Source organism: Protopterus annectens, chromosome 9.part0 (genome assembly GCF_019279795.1).
Source record: "Protopterus annectens isolate FY-2018-M chromosome 9.part0, PAN1.0, whole genome shotgun sequence".
In the NCBI taxonomy this organism is placed as follows: Eukaryota; Metazoa; Chordata; order Ceratodontiformes; family Protopteridae; genus Protopterus; species Protopterus annectens.
The window spans coordinates 1,829,166,657-1,829,182,646 of record NC_056743.1 but is presented as its reverse complement, the minus strand read 5'-3'; positions in this window follow the sequence as shown (position 1 = coordinate 1,829,182,646).

Sequence of the window (15,990 nt, the reverse complement as noted above, 5' to 3'; positions counted from 1 at the left end):
CGATGTCTGTGCTGTGACAGAAACCTGGTTCAAGGCTCCTGAGAGCACCCCAGCGCTATCAGGTTTTACCTCATATCATGCCCGCCCCAAAATCCGGACAATACCAAGAAAGGAGGGGTATCCATATTCATCAAGGACACCCACACCTCAAGACTGGTACGATGCATCGGAGACCATCCAGGTGCAATTAACCATAGGCAAGACTGCTCTGCAAATTGTAGCATGTTACAGGCCACCCTCACAAACTCAGGAAACTCACATGGCCTTCCTGAAAACACTAGAGGGATAAATGTATCACCAAACACCATCATACTAGGTGACTTCAATTACCCTAATATAGACTGGGAACACTACTCAAGCCCAAACACCCTAGCCCAAAAGTTCCTGGAATTCATAAACTCAAATGCCATGGAACAACTAGTCACCATCCCCACAAGAGGAGATAACATACTTGATCTCATCATCACGAACATGGGAGCACAATGTTCAACACCGAAGTATACCCCTCACTGGTGAGATCAGATCACAAACTAATCTCGCTGGAGGTCCTCATCCCACCCCACCTGAAATAAAAAGACCACAGTAAAGAACTTCTCAAAAGCCGACTTCACACTTCTAAAGACTAGTGTGGTCTCCTTTCAGGCCCGGAAAACAATACTCAAGCCGCTGAATCACTTACAAACGCCTTCTACCAGCACCTGCAGGACTGCATGGATAAGGCAATCCCAAGCAAAACAAAGACTCTTTGTACCAAAGGCAAGCGTCCAGTCTGGTGGACCCCAGCCATAAACAAACTCTACAACAAAAGGAGGAAGCTACTACAAGATAGAGCAAAATCCTTAAAAGGTAAGACACCCTTGATCACTATAAGTAAAAACTAAGAGCTCTCATAAAATCATCCAAAGCAAATTTCGAGAGAAAAATAGCTAAAGACTCAAAAGACAATCATAAGGCCTTCTTTAGCTATGTTAGAAACCTAGGAGGAAACTCCCAGATATGCTCAGAACTAGTTCAAAATGATGTAAAGATTACTGATCCTACAGACATTGCCAACATACTGGCTGACAGGTTCAGTGCAAACTTCTCCCCCCCCCCAAAAGGAGAGATATCTATACCAAATGAGTGCAGCCCCCAAACATCTCCAGCCCAAGTGAGAACTGCTCTCTCCAAAGCAAAAACACAGCATCCATGGGACCCGATGGTGTCGGCTGTGTGCTCCACGAACTCAATGAGGAATTAAACCCACAGCTAGGACAGCTGTTTAATCAAAGTCTTACCTCTGGATAGTGGCGCACTGCAACTGTGGTCCCACTTCACAAAGGCGGTGCCTCCACAGACCCTGGAAATTACCGCCCATTAGCTTGACAAGCCTTATCTGCAAAGCCATGGAGAGGATCATAATGGACCTCATAAATAAAGACATAGGGAATTTGCAGACTTTGGATCCAACCCAGTTTGGCTTTGTCAAAGGCAGATCATGCCTTTAAACTTGGTTGACTTTTGAAACAGTCACCAAAGCCATTGATGAGGGAAAGGCAGTCCATACAGCCTACCTCGATCTGGCTAAGGCCTTCGATACAATACCCCACTCGGGTATCATTGAAAAACTCATCAGCTTAAATGTTAACCCATACATCACAAGATGGGTTGCAAACTGGCTGAGTGACAGAACCCACAGGGTCAGAGTTGCTGGCGCCATGTCAGACTTAAAGCCTGTCACAAGTGGTGTCCCACAGGGCTCAGTCCTGGGCCCACTCTTGTTTGGCATCTACTTTTCCGAAGTACAAGCAAACACAGGAGGGTTATGGCTGACAAAGTTTGCAGATGACTGCAAACTGAGCCATAGTAGAAAACACATCTGACACAGATATCCTTCAGAAGGGTCTCACAGAAGCGGATAACTGGTGCCAGAGCCACGGCCTAAAGTTAAATGCCAAAAATGCATAGTCATACCCTTCGGGAAAAACAAGGTTACCCCTAGCTACCAAATAGGTGGCAATCCACTGAGCACAGAAGAAGTTATCATGGACCTGGGGACCCAGGTTGATAGTAGTCTGTCATTCGACACCCATGTAGCTAAAGTAGTTAGGAAGTCCTTCTACATTGCCCACCTTATCATGAAGGGATTCTCATCTAGATCAAGGGAGGTCATAGTCTCCCTTTACTCATCACTCATCAGACCAATGATTGAGTACAATGCCCCATTCGGAATGTATCTGACCCGACACTTGCAGCAGCTGGAGAGGCCACAAAAGTTCCTCACCAAAAGGATAAAGGGTCTCAAAATCTGTCCTATGCTGCCCGACTGAAAGAACTCCAGCTCTATTCGCTCAGAGGTGACCTTTGCCTAACATACAAGGCCATGTCAAACCCAGATTTGATGAATATGCTTCACCTCAAAAAATCTAGATTCATCAGAGCCACAAGGGCGGGAGACTTAAACCTCGACACGGCTATTAATAGGACGTGCTGGAGGGATAGATTCATCACCCAAAGACTCCTATGCTGTGGAACAAAATCCCGGTACATGTGAGGCAGAGCACGCTGGCCTTGTTCAAGAGAAATCTTGACCAATGGATGGAGATATACCCCAGGAATTACCTCAGTGTCACTGCTCGACAGAGGCACAGCAAAATAATGGGTATAGTTCCCCATACTAAAGGGGTGGCGTAAGCCACAAAACAATGGGCTAGGCTTATAAATGCCCTCGGGCAGATAGCCTAGTATGAACCTATGAACCTATGAACCTATATGTCCAAACAGTCAGGCTCAAGTTATGAATATACCTCCCCAAAAACCTATGGGACCAAAACCTGGCTAAAGGAACAAGGGATAGGCTTAAAAAGGGCAACAAAGAACAAGGGGCCAACTCGACGGCTAACCTTCACTGTATAACAAACAGCAATAATGTCCACAAAAAAAATTTCCAGTGAAGGAAACACTGGACCAACTGAAAAATGAGATAAAACAAAGTTTAATAACAAACAAAGTTTTCGGACTACTTCCTTCTTCAGTGTGTACCAAATACTTAAAACCACTAATCCTTACGTACATATCACAATTAGTTAATTAATATCACATGACACATCTTCAAGATAATTTACATAAAAGGTACATCACCATTTCAAAAAACTCAAATGGTTCACAGCATAAATAGAATAAAGAGGAAGGTATACAATATACATTTAAGTTTCATGTGGTTAGAGTTATTAGGACTTGAATACCAGTGGATAATGCATCAGGCAGACATTAAGCCAGGGCTAAATACTTCAGTTAGCATCAAACCAGTGCTTAAAAGGAAACACATTATCTCGAAGAAATATTTTTTTTAGATTAATTTTGTGAGTCTATTATATGTATATATGGGAGCTCTACAAAATCCTGAAACCCAAAATCATGAGACCAAAGTCTTGAAAGTTCAAAATACTGAAAACTCAAAATACTGAATTTCATAATACTGAAAACACATAGGATACCAACACTTACTATATTCCAGATACAGAAACATATTACCCTTCAACTATAAGCTGGGGGGGCAAGCCCCCTGCACCCCCTATGTGGGGGGGCTGCACCCCCCACATCCTGTTACTTAAATATATCAGCTTCGAGATTGTACTTCACTACACTAAGTGCAATCTCTGAGTTGACATATTTAAGTAGCAGGGGGTGTGGGAGGCTGCGTGCCCCCCCACATGGTGTGTGTAGGGGTGCTTGTCCCGCTGCTTAAAGTTTGAGAAGAGTAATATGGCTTGTCTTTTATTTGTTTCTATATGTACTTGTGCTGGAATATAGTAAGTGTTGGTATCCTGTGTGTTTTCAGTATTATGAGATACAGTATTTTGAGTTTTCAGTATTTTGAACCTTCAAGATCTTGGTCTCAGGATTTTGGATTACAGGATTTTGGGCTTTCAGGACTTTGTAGCGCTCCCACACACACACACACACACACATATATATATATATAAATATATATATATATATATATATATATATATATATATATATATATATATATATATATATATATACATACACACATATATATATATATATATATATATATATATATATATATATATATATATATATACTTTTTATACACTTGTATTTATAAATGCATTTTTATATATTTTTATGTATTTTTACATGTTTGTATGTATATATATATATATATATATATATATATATATATAAAATCTTAAAAGTAGTTCTTTATTCTAAGTATGTTGTGGCCCAATTTATTTTTTTGAAATGGTGATATACCTTTTAGGATAATTGTCTTGAAGCTATGTCGTGTGATATTAATTAACTAATTGTGATATGTATATAAGGATTGGTGATTTTAAGTATTTGTTATACACTGAAGAAGTACGTAGTCCAAAAGCTTTGTGAGTTATTAAACTTTTTGTTTTATCTCATTTTTCAGTTGGTCGAGTGTTTCCTTCACTGGAAATTTTTTTTAAGCTTAAAAAGGCCCTCTAGGGTTGATAGTCTAGTAATTCCCTTTGATTATACAGGTAGCTGACTCTCCTCTGCATTTAATTATCTATCTGACTGGTGAAGATTTAACAGGCTAGCTACCTTCCATACTGTACCAAATCACAAATTATGTGAAACGTTTATGGGAAGTCCTAAGCTTTTTCCTGGATCTACATATCCTTGTTGGTGCTGCCTACCAAACACTTTTCAGTAATACCACCAACCACCATGCTATACTATAATATTTATATCTATATCTATATCTATATCTTTATATGGGTCTACTTGAATGAGCAAAACTGCATATAACTGAAACCCAAATTGCTGAGATGACTATCCTGAAAGTTCACATATGCGACACCTTAAAAGAACAAAAGACAGAAAATGAAACACCAGTTTCTCCAATACCACTGATCAATGTACATTGAACTTAACCTACACCGGAAATACAAGCTCCCCACTACTAACCTTTCCCACAATTCCATAAACCTTAAAGAAACATGACAGTAAAAACTACACGGAGTTCCGTTCATAGGTTCATACTAGGCTATCAGCCCTAGGGCTTATACAAGCCTAGTCATAACAATTCCCTGGCTATTTCTTCCCACAATATTTACTTCCCTGGACCGCTGCCTAGCAGGGTGACTGATGTCATTCCCGAGGTGAAATAAACACCACTGCACATTCTTAAACCCAGGCCCCTCTCCACTATACTACACTGCATTAGCCCACCATGCTACACTCCACTACATCTTCTGTATAAAAAAAGAGACAATGCAAATCAGTACAATACACAAACCCTAACTAATTTACAGCACAAATAAAAGTGCCATGCTAAATACCTAACTAAAATTGATTTCTAATATCATTTTAGCAGGGGGCTTCCCACCCCCCCAGAAATTAAATATGCCAACTCCGAGATTGCACTACCTTAGGGAAAAGGGCATTTTTACATCTACATAACATATGCAGTGACAACCTCTATGTCAATAACTGTTGATTCGTTTTCTGTCTTTCGTTCTTTTAAGGTTTGGCATATGTGAACTTTCAGGGTAGTCGTTACGACAATTTGGGTTTTGGTTATATGCAATTTCGCTTATTCAAAGTAGACCCATGTGTGTGTATTTTTTTCCTTAGAGTGAACATCATAAACACATTTATTTATTGTTTTCATGCTTTTATTACTTGGGACATTTTCTAATTATGCCTGTCATGAATAAGTAGATGTTTAAGCTGGCAGAAGAAGGTTGTTGGGGTATCCAGCCTACCCCTGCATTACAGCTTGTACCCCCCCCCATCTGCTGTGACTGTCATGCCATTCCCATTCAATTTTCCAATTGTTCTAAGCCATTTTAAAGATCCTTTTGCTGTTTTCTGCTTCACTACCAAGTCTAGTATCCCATTCCATTTGTTCACTATCCTTTCAATTAAATAACACCTTCACATGTTCAATCTAATGTTTGACCCTTTAGTTTGGAATGAAGGATCTCTGCTGCTCACCTTTTCCTTCTTCTTCAGTTCATGTTCCTCTCATTTAGTTGTAATGATCTTGGGGAGCCACATCACATTTGGCACTTTGTAATCAGCCCCTATGGAGAATAACCCCAGCCTGCCAATCCTCTCTACATGCAGCATTCCCTTTTGCTACCTTAGTGACATTTCTTTGTGCCTTATCTAGCATATCTGTTTCTTTTTTCCTATATGGGCTGTAAACATAATACAGTACTGCAGCTGATTGGTAATCTACAGAGTGGGGGGGTGGGGCTTATCTCATCCTTCCTAGAACCTATGCCACTGGAGAATATGTTGAACATCCTGTTGTGCTTAGCTCTTTCCTTTTTACCCCACTCCTGTTAGGTAGTTATTGCAGATAAAATTATTCTCAGTGTTTTTCTGTTTTGTGGCTTTCCATGGCACTTCTTTTTGTGGCTTTCCGTAGCACTCCTTTTTATACTCCTCTTAGCTTCTATTCTCTCACATAGATGTTGTTGTTTGCATTTCTTAATGGTGAGACTCCACTGCTATTATTCAGACCAAAGTAATAGCTTTTTTAAATCTTTCTTAAAAGTGCCCCCTCCATCCCTTACTGCTGTATTTTCAAGATACCTGCCAACCCGTTGGTCCACTTTTAGTTTCTTTCCTTATTGTCCCTTCCGCGTAGAAGACCACCGATCCCCTCTTCCAGTGTTGACTTGTATGCAAAGTCCCTTCCTCATAGAAGAACAACAATCCCTTCTTCCAGTGCTGACTTGTATACAAAGTCCCTTCCCCATAGAAGAACAATGATCCCCTCTTCCAGTGTTGACTTGTATGCAAAGTCCCTTCCCCATAGAAGACCACTGATCCCCTCTTCCCGTGTTGACTTGTATGCAATTGCAAGTTGATAGTGAAACAGGTTGCAAGGCAAACCCAGAACTATGAAAACAATCAGCACTGTAACCAACATGACTCACAAGCTTTAGTTTGTGTACAATGGATTCTAATGTTTTTTACAGACAGATTAATTGAGACACTGTTCATTTACAGTTTACTGTCTGAATACTGGTGATCTTTTGTTCATACAATCAACTCTGAGGTCAGTGCACTTCTTGGAAAGATGAATTCCCTCTCCGTGGAGCACTAATCAAGAGGTAGTAACGAAGTGAACTCTACTCTGTTCCAAGATCTTGCTTTAAGCAGGGTCATGTCATCATTAAGTCATGTCATTAGGCAGGGTTATCAATGTCACATGATTGGTGTACTGTAATTGATATTCTGTTTATTCTGCTCTGTCTCAGTGGGCATAAGCATAATATCACATGATGTAAGATCAGAGTCACAGCAGCCACATAGTGTGTAGTGCAGCCAGTGCTGCCCAAGTACTGCTCTTATATACTATTAGGCAGGATCATTCCTGGCACACAGCTATTACACTACATGCAGTGTTGCCCACATGCTACTGTTTTATAGCATTAGGCACAGCACTGACGTCACATGACTAGTATACTCTCAGAAGTCTCAACAGTGGTGCTGTTACATTACTAGGAGAATTAAATGTTACTGTGTGGCGCATGCGTTATTGTTGTGGTCCCTCCTCTACTCTGGATCATTAGATGCAATGACAGATATCATTAGTGCACTGTATACAGATTGCCTCCATTCTCTAATGTCATGCTATTACACACAACAGTGAAATCAAATGACACGTGTGTTGTAGGCAGGGTCACTCAATTTTGCTGTCCTATGTCACTTGTAAGGCCCTTGGTATCTTTGTTTAATATATTAGTCTGAGTTTCAAAACTGTTTCTGTGGCTCAGTGTTTAAGATCTCACAGCTCCAGACTCTAGGATTCAGGTTTGGCTTCTAGGCACTGTCTGTGTGGAGTTTGCATGTTCTTCCAATGTCTTCATGGGTTTTCTCTGGGTACTCTTGTTTTTAGTGGGGGAGTTTAGGCACAATGGTTAAGGTCTTTACTTCATAGACACATGGCTTGATTCTGACCTCTGATTATTGGTTAAGTTTATAATAGTCTGCAGACTGATAACTGAATATGTACCTGTGAACCTATGACCTATCCTGAGCTGTCTATGTCAGAAAAGTAACTGTCATGTTAGGTCAGATACATTTACACATTACTCAAAATTTTATGGAATTTCTGAAATCAGGTAGGTTGAGATCATTTTTTTTTTGTATTTGCAATATCAAACATACCTCTCAACATCATAGCATAACAATTCTGGACAAAGTCAAAAATAATGGGACAATACCAGATCCTGGTTCATGCACAGACTCCTTATCTGCACTAGAACCTGATGCCTGAGCAGTGATCAGTGCAAATATTGATGGATACAGACATTGTATACAATACAATGCTTCAGCCAATGAGTACTACTGCAGCCATGCTACAATCTTTAAGACATCATCACTGTATACTTTTCCTTATTATATGATGTGATGCAAGTTATGTTACTTATCTGTGTTTAACAGAATATTAAGTATAAAACTGAAATAATCCTCAAAGAAAGTGCTGATTGAAACACTTTATACTACAACAGGCTATTCATAAGAGCAGGTCATATCAGCTCTCTCCAAGACCAGAAAAACACTGCCTCTATGGGATCAGATAACATCCCAGGCTGCTTACTAAATGATCTAAAACAAGACCTAGTGGAACCACTTAGCACTACCTTTAACCTGAACCTGAGCCCTGGCTTTGTTCCAGCAGAATGGAGAGCAACAACAGTAATCCCTTTGTACAAAGGGGTCCATGAACTGATCTGAGTACTATAGACCCATAAACCTAACAAGCCTTATCTGCAAGGCCATGGAAAGAATAATCATAGACCTTATCAACAAGAAAATAGGTGACCTTCAAACTCTTGACCTGACCCAATTTGTCTTTGTTAAGGGTAGCTCATGTTTATTGAACCTGGTGGACTTCTTCAAGAATGTCACCACAGCCCTGGATGAAGGAAAAACAGTACATACTGCCTATCTTGACTTAGCCAAGGCTTTTGACACAATTCCCCACAAAGGTATCATTGAGAAACTCTCCCAGCTGGGGATTAACCCATACATCACTAGATGGATATTCAACTGGTTCACTGACAGAATAAATACTGTCAAAGTTGGGGTTCCACCAGTTACCAGTGGCATACCACAATGATATGTGCTAAGCCCTCTACTGTTTGGAATCTATTTCTTGGAAGTCCAAGCAAAAGTAGATGGCCTGTGGCTTACCAGGTTCACTGATGATTGCAAACTGAGCACAATAATTGAGTCCCCAAATGATGTTACCTTAGGGACTAACACAGGCAAATGTGTGGTGCCAAAGCCTCGGACTAAAACTAAATGCAAAAAACTGTATTATTCTCTGCTTTGGGAAAGAGGACATCCCTGCAAATTACAGTACTGACAGCACCCACCTTACCTCAACCCAGTAGTGTGAAATTTGGGAGCACCTGCTGATAGCAGTCTAAACTTTGATCACCATGTATCCACATTGGTAAGGAAAGATTTTTACGTTGTGCACCTCATAAGTAAAGGCATCGTATCCAACACTAAGGATTTTTTAACTTCTCTGTGCTCAACCCTCATCAGACCACTAAGAGAATACAATGATCCCTTTTGCATGTACCTCACCAGACACCTGCAACAGCTGAAAAAACCACAGAGGTTTCTCACCAAGAAGATTCAGGGCCTCCAAAACATGACCTACATGAAAAGACTGAAAGCCTTGGCACTGTAGTCTGTATCGTACAGGCTTTTGAGGTGCGACTTGTGCCTGGCCTACAGAGCAGCCTCTGACACTGCCCTAATGGAAGTGCTGTACATCCGTAAATCAAATTGGACAAGAGTCACTTGCTCCAGGGATCTCAACCTAGCTTGTGACATTAACAGAACATGCTGGAGAAACAGCTATATCTCCCAGAGATTGACGCTCCTCAGGAACAAATTCCCAATTCATGTGAAGCAGAGCTCCTCAATAACCCATTTCAAGTGCAACCAAGACTATTGGATGGAAAATTGCAAATTCAAACCAGGGGTAGCACCTATGTCCCTCATGGAAAGGGGCAGTTGGTACTGATTATAAACTTGATCTGTGAATAATGACCATCTAGCCAAGGTCAATCAGGGAACATGTGTATAACATGGCTTGGCATGTAAAGGCCTAGGGCAATTAGCCTAGTAACCTCCTATCAACCTATGAACCTATACTGAGCATGCTGAATGTGTACTTTGCAATGTTGTCAGTGAAAAAGGTATTTCACACCTAAATAAAATCAAAATTTCCAACGTAAACACTCCAACTAAAAACAACCTTAAGGTTATGCTGCTAAATGCTAGGAGTCTAAGCATGAAACTCCACTCACTGAAAGGTATCCTCACCTTGGAAGACACAGACATTTGTGCAGTCACAGGGACCTGGTTCAAGGCTGTGAAGAGCACCCCAGCCATACTGGTTTACACCTCTTTCCACACATTCAGATCTCATACTGAAGAACTGAAAAATAAAGGAGGCAGTGTATCAATATTCATTAAAGATAAATACACCTCCAGATTGATTAAACAGTATGATTCACTGGAGACAATTCAGGTGCAATTAACTGTTGGTAATGCACTTATTCAAGTCATTGCCAGCTACAGGACCCCCTCCATGAATCAGGACACCCACTCTGCCTATTTGGATTTACTTGAGTCTATCAGAATACATCCAAACACCATGGTTTTCGGCAACTTTAACTACCCATCCATTGACTGGGTAAATTACTCATGCTAAAGGTTCCTCAACTTCTTTAACTCCAATGACCTGGACCAGCTGATTGACATCCCCACAAAGGGTGCCAACATCCTGGATCTGGTGCTTACCAATATGGCAGACCACCGTAGCACTCCCACTATAAGGTCCTCCCTGTTTGGATCTGACCACAAATTGGTCTCATTTGAAGAAACTGTCACACCTGCCCCCCCCTCCCCCCAAGCAGCAACTAAACTCAAAAACTTTTCCAAAGCAGATTATAACCTTTTACGGATGGTACAAATAGCTTCACTACACCTCCTCCCTCGGATGGAACTGGCAACTATGACGAGCTCTACATCAATGCTTTATACAAACACCTGTATACCTGAATTGAGTCAGCTGTAACTGATAGGACCAAAACAAGCTCCTCAAGGAAGAGCAAACCTGCCTGGTGGACAACTGCCATTAACAGGCTTTACAATAAGAAGAAGAAATTGGTGTCTAAGAGTAACTGGGAGTGAGCCCTTCCAAACTGAAAACACTCCCTCCAAAGCTTAAACAAACAAATAAGACTTCTTGTGAAGTCCTTCAAAGCAAAAATATGAGTCCAAATTAGCTTCCTCAACAAAGGGCAACCACAAGACATTCTATAGTTACATGTGTAACCTAAAAGGAAAGGCCTAGATCTGTGCTGAACTGGTAGTTAATGATACCACATATACTGAGCCTGCGGACATAGCTAACCTGTTGGCCAACAGATTCTGTGTAAACTTCACTTTTCTGTCCCCGTCACATGTACCCCATGACACCCCTATCACCTGTCCCCTACCTTGTAACTCTAAAGTGCAGGTCATAAATGCCCTCTCTAAGGCCAAAACCACAACATCTATGGAACCTGATAACATCCCAGACTGTGTCCTACATCTGCTCCAATATGAATTAGCAACACCATTGGGTATGCTTTTCAATCACGCTGGCTTTGTACCAGCTGAATAAAAAGCAACCACTGTTATTCCCTTGCACAAAGATGCTGTTTCTACTGACTCCAGGAACTTTAGACCTATTAGCCTGACTAGAGTTATCTGCAAGGTCATGAACCAAATCATCATGGACCTTATCAACAAAGATATAGGTAATCTCCAAACAAATTCCAACAAGCTCCGTAAGCTGGGTGTGCGATGGATGAGAAAGAAACATTTTGGAGTGAGTTGGATGAAGTGGTGGTGAGTGTACCCAAGGGTGAGAGACTGCTGATTGGAGTGGATTTCAATGGGCATGTTGGTGAAGGGAACAGAGGGGATGAGGAACTGATGGGCATGTATGGTGTTAAGGAGAGGAATGCAGAAGGTCAGATGATAGTGGATTTTGTGAAAAGGATGGGCATGGCTGTGGTGAATACGTATTTTAAGAAGTGGGAGGAGCATAGGGTGACGTACAAGAGTGGAGGAAAATGCACGCAGGTGGATTATATCCTATGCAGGAGGGCCAGTCTGATGGAGATTGGAGACTGTAAAGTGGTGACAGGGGAAAATGTAGTTAGGCAGCATAGAATGGTGGTCTGTAGGATGATGTTGGTGATCAAGAAGAGGAGGACAGGTGTGAGAGCAGTGCCAAGGATCAAATGGTGGAAGTTGAAAAAGGGTGATTGTGAGGTGGAGTTCAGGGAAGAATTAAAACAAGCACTGGGAGGCAGTGAAGAGTTACCCAATAGCTGGGTAACTACAGCAGAGATGGTAAGGGAGACAGCTAAAAAGGTGCTTGGTGTGACATCTAGACAGAGGAAGGAGGACAAGGAGACCTGGTGTTGGAATGAGGAAGTACAGGAGAGTATACAGAGGAAGAGGTTGGTGAAGAAAAAGTGGGATTGTCAGAGAGATGAAGAAAGTAGACAGGAGTATAAGGAGATGAGGAGCATGGCAAAGAGAGAGGTGGCGAAGGATAAGGATAAGGCTTATGGAGAGTTGTATGAAAGCTTGGACACTAAAGAGGGAGAAAAGGACCTGTACCGATTGGCTAGACAGAGGGACCGAATGCTGGGAAAGATGTGCAGCCGGTAAGGGTGATAAAGGATAGTGAGGGAAACCTACTCACAAGCAAGGAGATTGTGTTGAGCAGATGGAAAGAGTACTTTGAGGGGCTGATGAATGAAGAGAATGAGAGAGAGAGAGAGAGAAGGTTGGATGATGTGGGGATAGTGAATCAGGAAGTGAAACAGATTAGCAAGGAGGAAGTATGGACAGCTATGAAAAGGATGATGAATGGAAATGCTGGTGGTCCAGATGACATACCAGTGGAAGCATGGAGGTGCTTAGGAGAAATGGCAGTGGAGTTTTTAACCAGATTGTTTAATGAAATCTTGGAAAGTCAGAGGATGCCTAAGGAGTGGAGAAAAAGTGTTTTGTTACCTATTTTTAAGAATAAGGGTGATGTGCAGAGTTGTAGTAACTACAGAGGGATAAAATTGATCAGTCACAGCTTGAAGTTATGGGAAAGAGTAGTGGAAGCTAGGTTAAGAAGGGAGGTGATAATTAGTGATCAGCAGTATGGTTTCATGCTGGGAAAGAGCACTACAGATGCAATGTTTGCTCTGAGAGTGTTGGAGAAATTTAGAGAAGGTCATAAGGAGTTGCATTGTGTCTTTGTGGACTTGGAGAAAACATATGACAGGGTGCCTAGAGAGGAGTTGTGGTATTGTATGAGGAGGTCAGGAGTGGCAGAGAAGTATGTAATAGTAGTACAGGATATGTATGAGGGTAGTGTGACAGTGGTGAATTCTGCAGTGGGAGTGACAGATCCGTTTAAGTTGGAGGTGGGATTACATCAAGGATCAGCTCTGAGCCCTTTCTTATTTGCAATGGTAATGGACAGGTTGACAGATGAGGTCAGATAGGAGGCCCCATGGACTATGATGTTTGCAGATGACATTGTGATCTGTAGTGAGAGTAGGGACCAGTTTGAGGAGACCCTGGAGAGGTGGAGATATGCTCTAGAGAGGAGAGGAATGAAGGTCAGCAGGACTAAGACAGAATGTGTGTGTGTGTGTGTGTGTGTGTGTGTGTGTGTGTGTGTGTGTGTGTGTGTGTGTGTGTGTGTGTGTGTGTGTGAATGAGAAGGAGGATAGAGGAATGGTAAGAATGCAGGGAGTAGAGTTGGCAAAGGTGGATGTGTTTAAGTACTTGGAATCAACAGTTCAGAGTAATGGTGAGTGTGGAAGAGAGGTGAAGAAGAGAGTACAGGCAGGGTGGAATGGGTGGAGAAGAGAGTCAGGAGTGATTTGTGACAGACGGGTACCAGTAAGAGCCAAAGGGAAGGTCTATAAGAGGGTAGTGAGGCCAGCTATGTTGTATGGGTTGGAGACAGTGGCATTGACAAAAATGCAGGAGTCAGAACTGGAAGTGGCAGAGTTAAAGATGTTAAGATTTGCACTGGGTGTGACAAGGATGGACAGGGTTAGGAATCAGTATATTAGAGGGTCAGCTCAGGTTGGACGCTTTGGAGACAAAGTCAGAGAGGTGAGATTGCATTGGTTTGGACGTGCTGAGGAGGGATGATGGGTATATTGGAAAAAGGATACTAAGGATGGAGCTGCCAGGTAACAGGAAAAGAGGAAGGCCTAAGATAAGGTTTATGGATGTGGTGAGAGAGGGCATGCAGGTGTTTAGTGTGACAGAGAAATATGCAAGGAACAGGAAGAAATAGAAACAGATGATCCACTGTGGTGACCCCTAATTGGAACAGCCAAAAGAGAAGAAGAAGAAGAAGGTAATCTCCAAACACCTGACCCTACTCAGTTTGGATTTGTCAAAGGGAGATCAAGCCTGTTAAACCTGTTGGACTTCTTTAAGGCAGTCACTAAGGCCATATACAAAGAGAAATCTGTACATACAGCCTACCTGGACTTAGCCAAAACATTTGACACTATCCCTCACTAAGGCATCATTGGAAAACTCACCCAACTAGGCATCAACCCTTATAGCATTAGATGGGTCACTAATTGTCTCACTGATAGAAGTCATATTGCCAAAATAGGGGAATCCACCTCCAACAGCAGACCTGTGAACAGTGATATTTCACAGGGATCAGTCCTGGGACCTCTACTGTTTGGAATCTATTTCTCCAAAGTACAAGCAAAAACTAAAGGTCTGTGGCTGACAAAGCTTGCTGATGGCTGCATACTGAGTCACAGGATCTCCAGATTATGTCAACATCCCACAATAGGGTCTTACACAAACAAATGATTGGTGCCAAAGACATGGCCTTAAACTCAATGCAGAAACATGTATTATCATTCATTTTGGTAAAAGCAATGTTCCTGCTTACTACCACATCAACAGCAACACCTTAAGTATGCATTCACTGGTGAGAGACCTGGGCACACAGGTTGACAGTAACTTTACCTTTGAGCACCATTTCTCCACAGTGGTAAGAAGGGCATTCTATATTACTCATCTCATAAGTAAGGGCATTGCCTCCAGAAAAAGAAAAGTTATACTCTCCCTGTACTCTTCTCTCTACAGGCCAATAACTGAGTACAATGTCCCTTTTGGTATGTACCTTTCCAAGCACCTGCAGCAATTGGAGAAACCAGAAAGGTTCCTCACAAGGAAAATTCAAGGTCTTCAGCATCTGTGCTATGGGGATGGTATGAAATCACTGTCACTTTATTCTGTTTCATACAAACTACTCAGAGGTATTCTCTGCCTTGCATATAAGGCAATCTCTGACTCTGCTTTATGCTGCATATCCGTAAGTCAAATGGTACAAGGGTTACTCTCTCTAAAGACCGTAACCTGGTATGTGATATTAATGAAACCTCCTGGAGGGATAAAGTTGTCTTCCAGAGGTTACCACACTTTTGGAACAGACTCCCACTTCATGTGAAACACGGTACCTCATTGGCCCTCTTCAAACCCAATCTGGACGCTTGGATGGGTGACCATAAATTCACCCAGGAGGTTCCACCTGTGTTCCTCTTGGACAGAGTCAATAGGTGCTGATTATGGAAATAAGAGTAGAACTTGGCTAGGCTTGTAAGGGTCCTAGGGCTATTAGCCTAGATACTTGCTATGATCCTATAATCCTATGTAGCTCACCATCTTTGCCACAAGGGGGCAGAATATACATGAAGTGAATACGATTTGTAATGTTGCAGTAGGAGAGTAATGGTTCCAAGACATGACTGCTGTATGCTGGCATATACAGCATCACTATGCTCACTATGCTCACTGTTTGTGCAATCTGGGATTAGGTGGAATAATGTTTTTTGGTATAGGACTGGTGCTATCTTTATT